Raw genomic sequence first — 17,123 nt, 5'->3', positions numbered from 1 at the left:
GTCCTTGGAGAAGGACATCATGCTTGGGAGGGTGGAGGGACGGCACAGGAGAGGAAGGCCCTCTATGAGGTGGATTGATTCAGTGACTGGGATAATTGGGATGGGAGTGTCAGAGACGGTGCGATTGGGGCTGTTGTACATAGGGTCGCTATGAGTCGCAGGCAACTCGATGGCACGTAACAACAACAACAACCCTTAAAAATGTCTCTAAGATAGAATAACCACTGTGAATCGTGTCCAGAGGAAATCCTTGGTACCTGATTCTGGGCCACCACCAAATAGTTTCTTGGGGTAGGTTTCAGATCTATTGTTCATAGAGTTAGACCACAACTCAAACACAGTGACCCTATGAGCACGATAGCTTTGAACCCTGTACTATCCTGAGGCAATCTCACTGACTCTGACACACCCGATTCCCTCATTACCCCAGTTACTGTGTCAATCCATCCCATCTGAGGTCTTCTCCTGCAATATCCCTCTGCCCTTCCAAGCATGATGTCCTTCTCCAAGGACTGGTCCCTCCTGACAACATGCCCAAATTATGTGCGACAGAGCTTCAGAATCTTTGCTTTCGAAGGGCAGTCTGGCTTCACCCTCTCCAGGACAGTCCTGTTAGTTCTCTTGGCAGTGCATGGTATGTTCAGTACTCTCCTCCAGCACCACATGAGCCACAGTCAATTCAAGAGCAACTACGACACCACCAATTTTTTTCCCTTTTTTAAAAAAATTTTTATTATTATTAATTTTCATGAAAATTTACAGAGACTTTGGATTTCCATTCATTTATTGTTGCACTTTTCTCCCTGACACCACCAATTTCTAAAAGAGGAATCTGATTGGCCAGAGAATGTTTTCAAGTCATCCCATGGCAGTTCAGGGAGGTGGTTCCCCTCAATGAGAACTGAATATTTAACAAAACCCAAACCTTCATCCTGAGTAACTAGGTCACATATGAACAGGCACTCAAAGCCTGTTTGTAAGGGGAGCATCTGACAGACAGGCAGCATGCAGGCCTGGCTTCTTTGGGGTGCCCTGATCAGCTGCCGCATTCTCCCATGTCCCCTTTTACAAACTACCATCAGTGGCCTCACTGATAACCAACATATGATCCTGTGTATTTCCTCAAAGCCTGGGGAAGAGTAATACAAATATGTACTCTTGATATATTCTGGGAAGAAAAAGACAAAGTATAGCTCATTTATTCAAAGTGTGTAATTATTTTTAAACTAGCCTATTTGTTTTTCTCTCACAGCTTTCTATGAGGAGATAGATGTGTACATGTTTCCTCAACAACATCGAGTCCACACCATATGTCATTACCTGCTTTTTCCTTTTTTTAATGAACAGTTTATAGAAGACATATTTTTTTTTAGACTCAACTCTATGAAAATAGATTGTAATATGTTTTTCTCTACATGGCTTAACATTCATATTCTGCTGTGACCACCCTGGCTTTTTAAAACATGACCTGTATGGGCATATTCCTTCCCCTCACCAGTGGGCCAATATTTAATTTTCTTTTTATAATGAACTTTTCAGAGTGGTGTAAGGGCCCTCACCTGATATCATTCACCTTTTTACATATAACTTTGTCCTACAAATGCCCTCCTCCATCTCAAAGCCTTTCCTAGTGCCTACATAGTAGTAATTACATCCTGCACGTATTGTCACTTTAGTAATGTATTTGCCTAGTTGGATCCCTGATGTATAATAATTATCAGATAAATTACTGTTACATAGAACTTACTGAATTATTCAGGGCCTGAGATCATTAATATTTTCTACATCATTAAGTGCTGCTCAGGATAACCAGATTTGAAAGTATTTGATGAGTTTTATGCTTATGGTGTTGAACTAGCAGAAATGATACTGTACTGAATATTTTCTGGCGCAGGTCTTCTATCATTATCTTAATCAAAGCTCCTTTAACTTCAAGAGGCAGGGAGCCACTCCTGTTATTGCAAGAAGAAGAGGAGTATGTCACAAGTTATATATATATTTTATTATATATATCTCGATCTGTCTGTCTAGCTTACAAAACATACAAAGGACAACTGTGAAAGGCCAAGGATTTAGAAGTGCAGCCACGTCTCCCAGGGAGGCACGGAGAACCGAAGGCTGAGAGCTCCATCCATTGGGTCATCTTGGCCTCACTCTCTGGCCATTGCTTCAGGCTCCTCTCTCTTTCCCATTAATTTCTCTGCTTCCTCTTTTTTTTAAAATATATTTTAAAAGCCAAAGTTTATTTTTACTTAAAAATACTCAAGAGAAAAAAAATACTCAAGAGAGTTTAAAAAGTCCAAAGGATCAAAGATATCCAGGTTTAATAAAGCTTACAATGAGTGCTGCCCTTGTGCACCTCCACTGTTTCAGTTTTGACTTCATTATGGCCAGCATTATGCCCTGGAGTGACTTCCAGATTGAGACAGTTTTAACTTGCAGTGTTCATAAAGGCCTGTTATGGTAGTAGTAATGAAAAGAACACTTCTGCCAATAGTCATTATCATTGCAAAGCACAATGTTGTATAGTTGTTACTCAAAGCCATCAAACCTAATCCAGAAACCAACATTGTAAATCCAGCTAATAGGAAGCAGAAGTTACTTGCACATTCTATGAGACAGTGGGTCCTCCACTGTGATCTACCTCCTGGTCCAAAAGTTACCATCCTCAGCCAGGATCTTGGTAAACCTGATAGTAATGGCAGCACCTCAACAATAGTAACAGCCCAGGGTCACCAGGAGGAAAATGTCCTTCCTCTTTGACACTAGATCCACGATAGCTACCCCAGTTCCCGCTCTCCTTCTCTTAGGGCTGCCTTCAAACAGCTTCTTTCAGTTTCTCTCATTCTAGGAGAGAAATTTCTGAGAAACCACATTGTGGGGTTCTTTTTTCCATATCATTTCACACAACTCAGGAAGATGGCTCCTCTCAGTCAGGTGTCCAATCATTGGAAGTAAGGATAAGTGATGTAAAACATGTTGGTTGAGCTGGTAAGAGAAAGCAACTGTGGACGGAGCGGACAGTAACAGATAGGACTGCATCCCATGCTTTATCATCGTCATTATTTTTATTGTGATAAAAACACACATAGGAAAATAATGGTCATGCAACATATTTTATGCACACAGTTCAGTGATACCAGGCAATCAACAGTATCATATTTCCATCACCATGTTGCTTAACAGAATCTCAGTGCCTCTTAAACAACAGCTTCCCATCTCCCCCACCTCCTGCCCTGACCATCACAGAGAAACTCTGTTTTCTAGGCTTTTGCCTATTCTAGATATCCCACATGGGATCATATAATATTTTCAATGAATAGGCTTGGGGGGGAATTTTTAGAACAAATGTATGGAAAACTGAGCAGATAGTAAGAGATATCCATGTGCTCCCTCCTCCCTTGCTCACAGTGTCTTCTATATTAACATCTTGCATATATTATTAAGTTACTCCCTAAGTCTATAGTTTATATTAAGTCTCATTCTTTTGTAGTCTATACATTTTTTTTAAATTTGTTTGTTCTATACATATATAAAACAAAGGAGCCCTAGAGGCAAAGTGGTTAAGTGCTGAGCTACTAACTGAAAATTTGGGATTTGATCTCAAGAGCAAAGACCTGTGATCAACTGCCAGAAAGATCTCAGCATCGGAAACCCTGTGGAGAGGTTCTACTCTGTCCTGTAGGGTCACTCTGAGTTAGAATCAACATGACAGTACACAACAATGGCATGTATATTTACCACAAAAGGTGCCATCTTAGCCATTTAAAAATGTACAATTTAGTGACCTTAATATATCTGCTACATGTGCAATCATTATCTATTTTAAAAAGTTTTTCATCAATGCAGGCAGAAACATGCATCGAAGGATGCTTGCAAACAGTTTTCTAAGTTATATTTGTATTGAATAAATTCAGCCAGTCCCCTCCAGTTGAACATACCGGTTGCCCCCATCGACTTGTGTGTACTCTGACAGATGATACTGTAGGGAACATCTTATTTATTTCCTAAGGGTAAATGCTAAGCATCAAAGGGATAGACTGTAGGCTTTGTACGTTTTTAAGCCTTCTGACACATAGGCCACCTTGCCCATGACCCTCCTGTCAGCACTGTGGGAGTGATCTCCTGGCTAAAAACACCAGAGACTATGAAGGTGATTTTGAATCCTGGTGGCCTCGTGTGTCAGAGTAGAAGAGCGCTCCATAGATGTTTCAGTGCTTAATTTTTATTTTTCTTTTTTTCAGATGTAGATCGCCAGGACTATCTTCCAAGGTCCCTCTGGGTGGACTTGAACCTCCAACCTGTTAGTTAGCAGCCAGCCGTGTTAACTGCCCTACCCAAGGGCTCTTAAGCCCCTGGCAGCCAGCCCTTAACGTCCCTGCTTCCTTGTGTCTTCCAGATGCCTGGGAACCACTTGCCTCGTCTCGTGCCAAGAGGCCACCTCAGCCCTGACCTCGCCCACCTGTGCCCACCCTCCGCACCACCCTCCGCAGGGCTGCACGTGAACCGTGAGGCCCCGGCTCTCCTGCCCGCTGCCCTGCACCCACCTGTCGCCTGAAGCCACCGGCTCTACTTGCCAACAACCTCCGCTTGTCCAGGATACAAAACACACGAAACGCCCTTCGCAAAACCAAGGACTCGCCGCCCGGGCGGCCTCTCAGTTCCTCCTGCTCTCTTGCGCGTGTGCTTTTTTTTTTTTTTTTAAATTTCAAACAGACATTTAACAAGAGAAATAAAACTACCTTCTGTCCGAGAAGATACGGACTGACAGATGGGGAGAAGGCTTTGGGGACCTCCGAGAACTCTGCCTGCTCCCGCCTCATCCTCCTGGAAGCCCCGGCCCCCGCCTTGGGTGGGCTCCTGAGCGCTGGGGTGAGGGGGCGCCCGGTTACCATTATGTGTCGTCTCATCTTTTAGCAGCAAAACCACCCATGTGGCTCAGATGATTTATTATTATTATTATTATTTGTGATAACAGTATTGTGCTTTTTTGTGGTACAAAGTGAGGGTTTTTCTTCCTTTTTATACATATGTAATTGAGGTCTTTTATTTATTGGTTGTTAACTGTTGCTGCTGCCTCATGTGTCCAAAGGCCCCAGGGACGCCATGCGGGGCCTACGTTTACATGTGCACGTGACCCACCTGCCCACGCTCTCTGGAGGATGGTGGCCTGCAGCGGCCAAGAAGCCAAAAACATTTTCTTTTTTTCCTCCCCCAGATACTGTGCTTGATGCTTGGAGAGGGGAAAGGTGGAAATTCTTAAGTGGCTAATGCACTGTTCCCTCCAGCCCGAATGCCTCCTTCCCAAATCCCTTTTTTCTGCTTCCCTCCTATGCCACTCTCCCTCCTGAGTCCACCCTAGGCCCCCTAACATCCTGTCTGAGGACCACCAGGGCCATTTGTTTGGTTTCTCAGCTCTTGCTTTTGTGTTTCCAGTAATCTGGAAATGGGGATGCTCCTCTGAAGATTGAGAATCAAGAAAGGGGACGGGGCACACAGTCAAGGGGAGGATTTTGCAAACAAGTGAGCTGAAAAGAGTTAAGTAAGGGACCCTCCCACCTCCTGGAGTTACAAGAGAGCCTTGAGCGCTCTCCACTGTACTTTCCTACCTTCTTATCAACTTTCCCCCCCTTGGGTCAGTCACATGGCAGCGTCCTACTCTGCCCTCTTTCAGTTCCAGTGGGCATCAGAGAGGGAAGGATCTGCTCCCTGGCATTGTGGTTCACATACACCTTTCTTGAAGTCTTCTATCACTGGCTGCCCTGGACACCGGTGACTGCACTGGAGATGAGATCTCTAGGCCCTGGTCCTTGCTCTGTCATCGTGAGCCTGCCCTTTCTGGGCCTTGGCTGCCCTATCTGGATGACAAGGGGGAGTGGACTACTTTTATCTTCAGGCCCCATTGCCATATTGTCAGTATATTCCAATTCTAAGAGCCTGGGATTCTGTTTCTTAAAATCTGAGATTCTGTGGTCGTGTTTGCAAGGCCTTAGACATGGGGCGATGTGATTCACAGCACAGCTCCTGTTTTTGTCTCTTGGCACAAGACTTCAGAGAAACAGCGGTCACTGGTTGCTGGTTGCTTTGGAAGGTCTCTCCCAGTGAGCAGGACGAGTTCGATGGTGTAGTATTCCTCCCTTCAGCTTTTTGGTCTCCTTGGACTTTACTGGGATCCAGGTCAGTTATCTTTTTTGGCCCAGAACTAGGCCTTGCCCAGGGAAGGCTTCTAGGGTGAGGGTTTGCCCTCGGTCTAGAATTCTTGTTTCTTTGCAAAGTTAGCAGCATGTCATCCCCAGAGAATTGAAAAGTTGGCCAACAATTCTGATTTTCCGTTGCTTTTGGTCTCTACTTTGCACTTTTCTGAGGAAGCCAGAGTATATCCTAGTGATTAAGCCTCAACAAACACACCTTCAACCAGCAGTTGCTAAAGAGAATGTCTGAAGCCCACACGGGCTCGCATGTCCACTGCTATGGTCTGAAGAAACTCTCAGCCAACTCCAGGAATCTCCCCAGTTATATTAACAGGGCCTTTGGCTGCACGCTGGTCCCACTTGTAAGCCCCCAGGTCCTGCAGAGACATGGGCCTCTAATTCCAGGCTGAATTCTTTGAAGTCCTCACTGGCCAGCTTTCTGCTCTGACCCCTCAGCCAGGAGACTTCCTGAGACTTCCACCAGCTGCTGTGGCTTTTGGCTTAGCTCTGACCTGTCATCCTCTGACTCAGAGTGACTAAAAGGGGCAGAGTGGGGCCTTCCCAAGGCCAAACAACGCCTCTTCATCCAGAACCTCCATTTGCTGCTCTGGTCAAATGGGAGCGATGCTGTTGTATAGCCATGAGAAAGGGGCTTGTGGCTGAGACTTCTACAGGCTGAAGGATGTGGATGCTTCCAGCGGAAGCATGCCATTCCTAGCCATCTATTGAGCATCCTCCCATCCTTTTTGTCTTTTGGCCTTTTAGTTGCAAGCCACCAGTGTGGCTTTTGGCCTTAGCAGGTGATGTCCTTGGAGACCAGGGTGCCAGGCGGTTCCATGCCTTGAGCATACATTTGGCTCAGGCCCTGAGGTAGCCCAGAACTTTTGGAAGGACTGCCTTTCTTCATGGTAGGGTCCTAGACATGGGCCATTTTGGCTGGAGTTTGCAAACAGGAACAGACTTCTGTCCTTACCTTTCACCAGCCCTTGAGCTGGGGCACCCCTGGGACCCCTTTCTGAGTACCCATGGACCTCTCCAGCTGTGGCCCAGCCCCACCAAGATGCTGCTCTTTTGGAAAACAGGCTCCCTTTCCCTCTGCTGATCCCCATCCTCAGAGCCTGTCCCCAGGGTGGAGTAGGGGCCAGCCTTCCACTGCCCTGGCCTCTTCCTTGCACTGTCTGTTGCCCACTTTGTGTTGATGGTGACTTAGAGGAGAATGTCATGATTTACCAGTGATTAAATATTTAACCAGGCAACGTTGAAAATAACATGAAGGCAAATGTGTGTGTCATCCTTTGTACTGACACCTCTTCCTCTGAAATGCTTTTACGTTTGACAGCCAGCTTCCCAGACGACAGGCGCATCTGGGCTTTTGGGGACATTGTCTCTCCTGGGGGAGGCCGGGGTGCCTGGTGGTCTTCGGAGAGAGGCTGCTGCTCTCTGGGGAAGGCGCCGGCAGCCAGCCAGCCAGAAAGTTCCACGGAGACGTGGGCGCGCCCCCTGGTGGCCGAGAGCCGCAAAGGGCTCTGGGAGCTCCCACCCTGCCACTGTCGTGAGGGAGATGGGGAGGGGCTGTGATTTTTTTATGAAGGTCCTGGGCCTCCAGCCCCACTTTATTGTCGGTGTACTTCCCAGACACTCCTCTTCTGGGTCTCCCCCAGGGATAGTGAGTTCTTTAGCATAAGGGCACTGTGATGGGAAGCCTTGCCCTCTCCCCTTTTTTAAAAATTATCTGCGGAATAAACCCAATGGTTGATTTTTGAATGAATAAAAGGCTTTTGTTGAATAAACAGCTGGTCCCATCTTCTGTCTTGGCATCTTGGAATCCAAGTTCAGACTCTGTCTATTCCCTGGAAGTGGGATAAATGCAGAACCTGCCCTCCTCACCCTCTGTATGCCCCTCCCTTTTCAGTGGCCCCAGGGAAGGAGGCTTCAGTTCTGCTCTGACTCAGTGGCCTGTGTCCTCTGAGATTCTAGGCATGGCACTTCCAGTCGTTGAGTCTGAGTTTTTCCATCCATCAAATGAGAGCAAGCGTCTTCACCCTGGCCCCCTCACAGGGGTGTTGTGAGGACCAGAAAAGACAGTGCCTGCCCAAAGCCTGCCACTTTGGAAAGGAATTTGTACAATTCTTGCCCCACACAAAGGGCTGATGTTTCCCTCTGTACTTGTTTGCTTTTCTTTCCTGCCTGCTTTCCCTGCCCTCCTGTCCCCTGTTCTGCCCCGTGCTATGCTGTCTGAACCTGCTGGTGTGTGTCTCCAGGGAAGGGGCAGGCCCTTGCCCTGGTAGCATGGGCCGTGTTCAGGGGTGAGGCCAGGGGTGGGCAGGGGCCACATGGCATGGCCAGGCCCCCTCCTGTGCTTCTGTTCTATGTCATCCTTGTCACGCCAATTAAACACATTTCCTGGACTTGTCCTCGCCTCCCTCGTGTGGGCCTGTTGCTTTGTCTGCTTCTGTTCTTTGTCGTTCACTTCAGGTCTCTTCGTGCTCCTGTGATATGCCCTCTTCTGTTTGGGGTATTCTCTGCCCAGTCTCCCCAAGAGAAAATGGGTGTCAAGAATGCCCATGGGTGTCATGATTGAGCCAGAAGATTTTGAAAAGTGTTTCCCAGAGCCTGAGGGTAGCTGAGGTAGCCACACCCCCACTCCTTCTGTCTTGGCTATTGGGCTCTCAGTAAGATTGTCTTTAAGAAGGGTTTCTGCCACTTTAAAAACATTTGAAAATTATTGGCTGAGACCAAACCAAAACCACGGCCATTGAGTCACTCCAGCTCATGTTGTTGTTGTGTGCTGTGGAGTAAGAACTGACTCAGCACTAACCCGCCAGCACGGTTTCAGAGGCAGTAGGGCGCATGGGAGGAGGCTGCCTGTCTTTCTCCTGTGGAGCAGCCGGTTGGGTCAAACGATTGGGGTTTTGGCGAAGAGCACAACATGCTTTGCACTACACTATCAGAGCTCCTTTGGCCTAGACCAGTGGTTCTTAAGGATGAACTCAGATGGACTTTTAAAACCTACATTGCAGGGTTTTAGAAATGTTCCCATTTTTAACATGCTCCAGGGGAGCTCTGGTGGCCTAGTGGATAGAGAATCACACTGCCAACCCAAAGGTGGATGTTTTGGATCCACCAGCTGTTCTGAAGGAGAAGGAGGGGCAATCTCGTGTAATTTACAGCCTCTGATAACCTGCTAGAGGGTCAGCTATGAGTCACTTCCAACTTGACATCAATGAGTTGCATTTGGACGTGTTCCTAATTGATGCTGGTCATTCTGGTCTGGGACCATACTTGGAAAAGCCCTAGGAAGATGGCTGCACTGCAGAGCATCTGAATTCCTGCCTTCATTTCCCCAGGCACACAGGCTCATCATTCAACCTCGGGGTGGCTTTTGCACCTGTGATGTGCAAGGCACATCACCCAGCTGCTCACCACGTGGAGGGCCGTGTGAGGAGGGGGTGGGATGGTGAGTCACCCTGCTGGCCATTAGTGTGACATCACTGTTCCTTGGTCCTATTTCTAGCTTCAAGTGAATCTCGGGTTCCTTTCTAATCCTCTTCAGCCTGGAAAGGTTGTCCTGGAACCTAAGAATTTAGGGGACCTGCTTGTCCCCGCTGGTCAAACAGCCCAGTGTTTGCTGACTAACCAACCACTGACCCTGACATCTGGGGGTGGAGGGATCAGAAGATATGACGGTCTCTGCTTTCAGGGACTTGTTAGGGAAACAGATTCTTGCAGAGAACAATAAAAGACAGTGTTAGATTAAGAGTGTTAAGTGCCAACGAGAAGTATATTGCTTTCAGCCGAAGGTTCTTGTAAGACAGAGAAAGCATGTGCATTGACAAACTAAACTGTCAACATTAGATAGAGCCACTGCCTACAAAAACAAGCCGGCTCTGTGAAAGGAATCATCACGCCAATAACACCAGTGAGATGAAGCTGGGGGGCCTAAAAGAGCTTGCACTTGGGAGTTGAAGCATCCACCGAGAATGGCAATGCCAAGTATATTAGGGTTCTCCAGAGAAAGAGAATCTGCCGGAGATATAACTAAATTATCTTTATCTTTAGAGAGAGAGATAGATTGTAAGGAATTGCCTTACAGATTGTGGGAACTGGCAGTTGTGAAGGGCGGCAGGCTGCTAGTTTCAGACTTATCTATGTTACAGTTTTGAGGCTGAATCCTCCCTTTGGGAAATCCAACTTTTTTTTTTTAAGCTTTAATCCTTTCAACTGATTGAATGAGGCCCACCCACATTATGGAGAGTAATCTGCTTTACTTAAGTTGGTGGATCATACATGTAAATCACACTTCATGATAACATCTGAACTAGTGTTTGACCAACAAGCGGGCACCATAGCCTGGTCAAGTTGGCACATATAAATTAGTCATCACACCAAAAATGATACCCTCCATGCGGAAACTCAGTACCGTGCCATGCTCTGTAGGGTCTGTAGTGATGACCCTGGAATTTCTCCTTGACCCATGGGTGGGGCCAAGGAGCAGCAGCAAAATACAGGAAGGCAGTGTGGGTCAGTGGTCCAAGCCTATAGAATGATAGCTGGTTCCAAGTCAAGTCTCTATGTTTGACATTGTGTATTCTGACAAATTCTTCTGATAAAAGTGTGGACCATCAATTAGAGGCAGGCGACAGTTTGACAGACCCTCTCCAACAACCTTGCTACCAGGTCTAAGATCAGATTCTGCCTAATGACAGGAATAACAGACCTGCTCATATAGGGAGTGGATGCATCAACTCAGCTCACCCAGCACTTGAAGTTTTCTAACTGATGTCTAGGCAGTAGCTTAAAGCTATTGAGAGACCTTCACGCACTTCCACACGCCTGCTGTGTGTGTGCTGGGCAGGCACAATGCCATGCTGTGGCTAGAACTCTGAAAAAACACGTAGCTGCTTCCAGACGCTGGACACACACCGAGGGAGGTCATGAGCATTTGTCACAGACTGACAATGGCAACCCAGTGATCCAGTATGGCACGGGGGCTGAGCTGTCCTCACTGAGAGTTACTGGGGTCCTCCTGGATGAGGAGAGCTCTGAGCTGGCCTCTAGGGATGGATGTAAGATCTAGGTAGGTGAAGAGGAGCAGGAAGTGTATGCCAGACAGGGAACAGTAAAATCAAAAGTGTAGATAGGATTATAAGAAACAGAGGGATGGAGGGAGACAGAGCCAGTGGGAGATGCTGCTTGCCAATGAAGCAGCTTATTCTAGGGGATGAACCCATCCAGAAAGCGGAGACATGAAGCTTCGTTTCAGGCCCGTGACTCTAGCCCTGAGCCTGCCTTTTTGTGTTGCTTTGTGCCCAGCAGGGTGAGTTTGCTCTGTCCATTTATAATGGCAGCATAATAGTAGTAGTAGTAGTAATAAATAATAATAATAATACATAACATCCACACTTAATACGTGCCGAATTCGCTCGCATTTTCTTGTTTACTCCTCGCAGCAGCATCCCTTTGGGGTCAGCCTTTTACAGACCAGAGGAGATGGACATATTCAGTCCTAGCTGGACTCAAACTATCTTTGATTCAGAGGCAGGACCTAGAGGAGGCAGCTTCTGGGGTCAGATCTGGACAGCTGATAGTCAACCCTGGGGAGGTTCAGGTGCATGGGGTGGTGAGGTCTTCGGGGGACCTATCAGTAGGAACCTTGCTGCATCTGGAGGGTGATGTTCAGAGGTCAGTTAGATGAATTAGTAGAGCTTCATGGACTGAGGCAAAGGAGGGGGATGGGCCCAGGGCAGGAGTTCCTGCTCACAACCTGCTGGATTCTAGGGGCACTTGATGCCCGGGATAACAAGCCCCATGCAAAGGCATTTGACTGAATCACAGCAAACTGTGGCTAACCTTGAGGAGAATGAGAATTCCAGAACACTTGTTTGTGTTCATGCGAAACCTATACTCGAGTCAGGAAGTAGTTCTCAGAACAGAGCAAGGAAACACTGCATGGTTCAGAATCAGGAAAGGAGTGTCAGGGATGCATCCAGTCTCCATATCTTTTCATTCTATGTGCAGAACAGATCATTCAGGAGGCTGGGCTTTATGAGGAGGAATATGGCATCAGTATTAGAAGAAGACTCATCAGCAACCTATGTTATGTAGTTGACACAACCTTGCTTGCTGAAACTGAGGAGGACCTGATGTGCTTGCTGCGAAAGGTCAAGGACTCTGGTCTTCAACATGGATTGAAGCTCCTATCAAGAAGACAAAGATTCTTACCACTGTGCCAATTGACAGAAGCATAATAGATGAATAAGAGATTGAGGTTATTAACGATTACAGCTTGCTGGACTCTGCAATCAACACTCTTGGCACCAGCAGTCAGGAAATCAAAAGACAAATTGCATTAGGTAAATCTGCTGTCACACCTCTCCAGAGTACTGTGAATCAACAATGTCGGTCTAGAGACTAAGGTGCACCTGATCCAGACTTTTGTCTTAGCAATTACTTGCTATGCATCAGAGAGCTAGACAATGACTAAGGATGATAGAAGAAATTTTGCCTTTGAGCTGTGATGCTGGAGAAGAGTCTTGAACATAACATGGACTTCCAGGAAAACAAATAGGTCTTTATTGGAAAGGGTGAAGACAAGTTTCTCCTTAAAGGCTAGAATTTTTTCCCCTTCTCCTTTGTGGCACTTTAATTTTTCTACCTGGGAAGTGAACAGTGTGAACAAGGGTCTGAAGAACCAGTTTCACTGAAACATTCCAGTAAACCAGCAACACAGAGGGGCTGGTGGACACTGAGAGAGGGAGGATGGTGAGTCCAGAATAGCTTTCCCTGAGGGACTTTTGGTCCAAGTCCACAACCCAAAGGTGCTCTGGGCAGGGTGGAGTGGGACCATGCAGTGCAGACGGTGGCAGTAGGGACAAGAAGGACCAGTCACGATGGGGATTTGGTGCTGAGCATGAGTTAACTGGTTTCTGGACTCACGCCTTCTGTTGTTGTCTGATGAAGTTGATCATCCCATTGGTGGAAGAATCATGAGAGGTCACTGGGTTGGTGCCCTCAAGTTCAGATTCAATTTTCTTAGCCAGCTGCTTCCCTAGCTCCACTCCCCACTGGTCGAAGCTGTTGATGTCCCAGATCACTCCCTGAATGAAGATCTTATGCTCATACATGATAATCAAGGCTCCAAGAATAAATGGCGTAAGCTTGGTGAACACAATGGAATTTGTTGGGCGATTTCCTTCAAAGGCCTTGTGTGGCAGCAGCTTTTCCAATTCCTCTGGAGTCTTTCCTGTTGCCTGGAGCTCCTTCCGGGCCTCTTCTTTTGTTTTCCTCTTCATCAGGGCCTCAGTCTGTGCTAAGAAGTTGGCCAGAAGGATCTTGTCATGCAACCCATTCCGTATAACGTGCTGGGTCTGGACCGGGATAAGAAAGTCACAAGGTATCATCCTGGTGCCTTGGTGGATAAGCTGGTAGAAGACATGCTGGCCATTGGTCCCTGGCTCCCCCCACAAGACGGGGCCCATCGTGTGGTCCACATGGACGCTGGACTTGGTGACGTACTTCCTATTCAATTCCATGTCATCCTGCAGGAAGCAGGAAGCAAAGCGGTGGAGGTACTGGTCATAAGGCAGCATAGCCTGAGTCTTACAGCCAAAGCAGCTGATGCACCAGATCCCCAACAGAGCCAGCAGGACACGGGCATTCTTCTCCAGGGGGCGCAGTGCAGAAGTGCTGGTCCATTCATTGTGCCCCTGACAGCAGTTACCCAAAGATGTCAAAGACTATGTGCAGGACAACGGAGAGTCGGATGGCTGACCACAACGAGGGCCATCCTCCTACCCAAACCCAGAACTCCAACATGTTTCAAGGGTCAATTCCACACTCTTTCATTCTGTTCATGTCGGTAGACAGGGCAACAAAGTGCAGGAGGGTCCTTTGCCGACATGAGGAACCACTCCTTTGCCGACTCTGCACTGGTGATGTTCTCCTGGGTCTTAAAGGTCTTGGAGGCAATGATGAACAGGGAAGACCCGGGGCTCAGCGAGGCCAGGGTTTTAGCAATGTGGGTCCCATCAATGTTGGAGACAAACCAGACTTGGGGACCACCTGCAGTGTACGACTTGAGGGCTTCAGTCATCATGAGGGGTCCCAGGTCAGAGCCCCCTATACCTATGTTGATCACATCTATAACGAGCTTGCCTGTGAACCCCTTCAGTCACCACTTCAGACACACTGGCAGAAAGACTTGATCTTATCCTGCAGCCTGTTGACCTCCTATCCTTGGTGTCTACCATGATGGGAGTGTTGGACCTGTTCCTCAGGGCCACGTGCAGCACAGCTCAAGTCCTCAATGTTGTTCTTTCCATTGAACATGTGCTCCCGGGCGGCCTCCACACCGCTGGACTTGGCCCAGCCCACCAGCATCCACATCACTTCCTCCGTCACCAGATTCTTGGAGTAATCCAGCAGAATCTGCCCACGGTTGGTGTTGAGGGTCAAGCTGAAGCAGTTGAAGCGCTCCTTGTCTGAGTCAATGAGGTGGTGCAGGCTGGGCTCGGGGCCGTGCTCGCTGTGCCACTGCTGCAGCTTCTGGAACTGTGGGTTGCGCGTGAGCGTGGCTGTGGCAGGAGCAGCTGGGTGTATGGACTGAGATCTGCCAGGAGGTGGAGGAGGGCATGGAGGTGGAGGGTGGGGCTGGTGGCGCAGTGCTGGAGGCTAGCTCTGTCCCACATGCTTTTGGCACGTGGCCAGGGGGGACCAATCCTTGGAGAAGGACATCATGCTTGGAAGGGTGGACAGACAGCACAGGAGAGGAAGACCCTAGATGAGATGGATTGATACAGTAACTGCAATGGGGTAGGTGTGTTGGAGTTAGGGAGACTGGCTCAGGACAGGACAGGCTGTACATAGGGTTGCTGTGAGTTGCAGGTCACTGGAGGGCACATAACAACAACAACAGAAACACTCTGGGCCTAGGTAGCCAATCAGGTAAGAAGTGAATCAGTGGAGTGTTAAAAGGGATGCCCAAGAATAGAGCCCCCAGGATCCAGGAGTGGAGGCCACAGGCTGGGGTCCTTCCTAGACACACCGGGGCTGTAAAAGAATAGAGTACAGACAGACACACCTCCCTGAGCACTGTGGGTACATCTGGGCTCTGTGATGATGGTTCCATGTGCTCATGAGTACTCGGTCCCTCCTCGCATGACCCCACTACGACTGTACTTGTGTCCTCTCTTCTTAGGCCCCAAGTGGCATTATCCCCATTTCCAGGTGAGGATATAAAATCTCTGAGTGGTTCAGCTCCTTGCCTGGGAGCACACAGCCAACATGGGCAGAGCTGGGGTTTGAGGACGGACATACTGACACTGAGCAGAGCCATTGCCATGATCTGTCATCTTTAGCTGGGTGTCTTCCCTCTCCCTCTCCCCCAACCTCCCTTTCACTCTCACTCTCTCATCACATAGACTCCCTTTGCCAGAGCCTGGAATTTCCCATCAGGCCCTCTGGGCTAAGTCTTCATGTGAGGAGACCAACTTGCTACAAAGAAGAAGAAACCTGAGTGGCACCAGGGGCTTGCTATCATCTGGTAACCTGAGGGTTGGTGGATTGAACCTACTCAGCAGCTCCATGGATGAAAAACCTGGTGGATTGCTTCCTTAAAGATTACAGCCAAAACATTCCTACCGAACTCTGTAACTCCTGGCGGTGGGAGGGAGGAACTGACAACAGCTACCTAAGGGCCTGAGATACAGAGAGAAGCCAGATCTTCTGCTCCTCGGAATCACTAGCTCCACTGGTAACCAGGCAGCGGGGTGTCCTTGGCTGGCTTCTGGCCTCTCATTGTCTTGGACTCCAGGAGGTGGAGCTAACCGTCCAGCAGCTCCCTTGGCACCCCTTCTCAGCCCCCTGGGCAGTTTTGGGAAGGGGCTGGCAGTAGGGGCTTCTCCCACAAGGCATCAACCACCAAGCTCCGAAGGAGGCCTGGATTCCAGGGCCAGGGTGCGGCCTGGGAACACTGGCTCTCTAGAACTTGCTTGGAGGGCTTCAAGATCCTCTCACTTATGTACCATCTGGCTGTAAATTAAACTGAGCGAAAGCTTTATTTCCTTCTCCTCCTGGAGCTTTCCATCTTGCCAGAATAACTGGTAGTTAAAGCCCTTCCCACGGGCTCCAGCTCTGGTTTCACCCCTCCAGCTATGGGATCTGGAATAATGTTTTTCCTGTTAGTTGCTGTGAAGTAGAACCACTCTGAAGGGTTTTCAAGCTATACCTTCTGAGCAGCCTCAGGGTAGGTTTGAAGAGCCAACTTTGTGGTTAGTAGCCCAGTATTTAACTACTTGTATCATCCATCTGTCTTCTGTGCAAAAATATGAATGCTGAGCCTCACCTTTCTTATCTGTAAAGTGGAGATAATAGAAGAACTATTTTCATAGAGTTGTTAATGAGAATTAGCAAAGGACTTGATAAATGGGAATAGTTGTTATTGTTTTTTTTTATCATACCAAATATCATCTAACTTTACTGGTGTCATAACAAAAGGAGGGTTCTTCAAAATAACTACTGAATCATCCTTGGTAATAGAGCTAATACAGTTAGAGATTTTACAATGAGAATGATTTACATTATATCTTGGATAATCACCAGTGATCACATTACTACCAATTAATAAGACATATGGTTCAGGTACACAAGACATAACTTTGGCATTTGTAACATTATCTCCCTTACATTTATCTTTTGGGATACAGGAAATATGTATTGAATCCATACTAGCAACTAATTTCCACAATTCAGTTTGAAAGTTCTTCATATCAATAGTCCACATTCCTCCCACAAATCCTTTCATAGAAAGTCCGGGACCATATGTATGAAGAGGTGACCAGTCTCCAAGCGAGGTAGCATTCCAACCATTGGTCCTTTAAAAATTATATTACCAGTTAGATAAGAGAATGGCCATACTGCTGTTAGGATGACATT

General features: G+C 47.6%; 1 pseudogene; it reads right to left on the bottom strand.

Moving 5' to 3' along the window:
- Nucleotides 1–11,887: 11,887 nt before the first annotated feature.
- Nucleotides 11,888–15,293, bottom strand: LOC102870022 (annotated as a pseudogene).
- Nucleotides 15,294–17,123: the final 1,830 nt, after the last annotated feature.

This window comes from Elephantulus edwardii, unplaced genomic scaffold (assembly GCF_000299155.1).
Source record: "Elephantulus edwardii isolate Elephantulus edwardi_28Jun2011 unplaced genomic scaffold, EleEdw1.0 scaffold00116, whole genome shotgun sequence".
Classification (NCBI taxonomy): Eukaryota; Metazoa; Chordata; class Mammalia; order Macroscelidea; family Macroscelididae; genus Elephantulus; species Elephantulus edwardii.
This window is presented reverse-complemented; position numbering and strand designations above follow the sequence as displayed.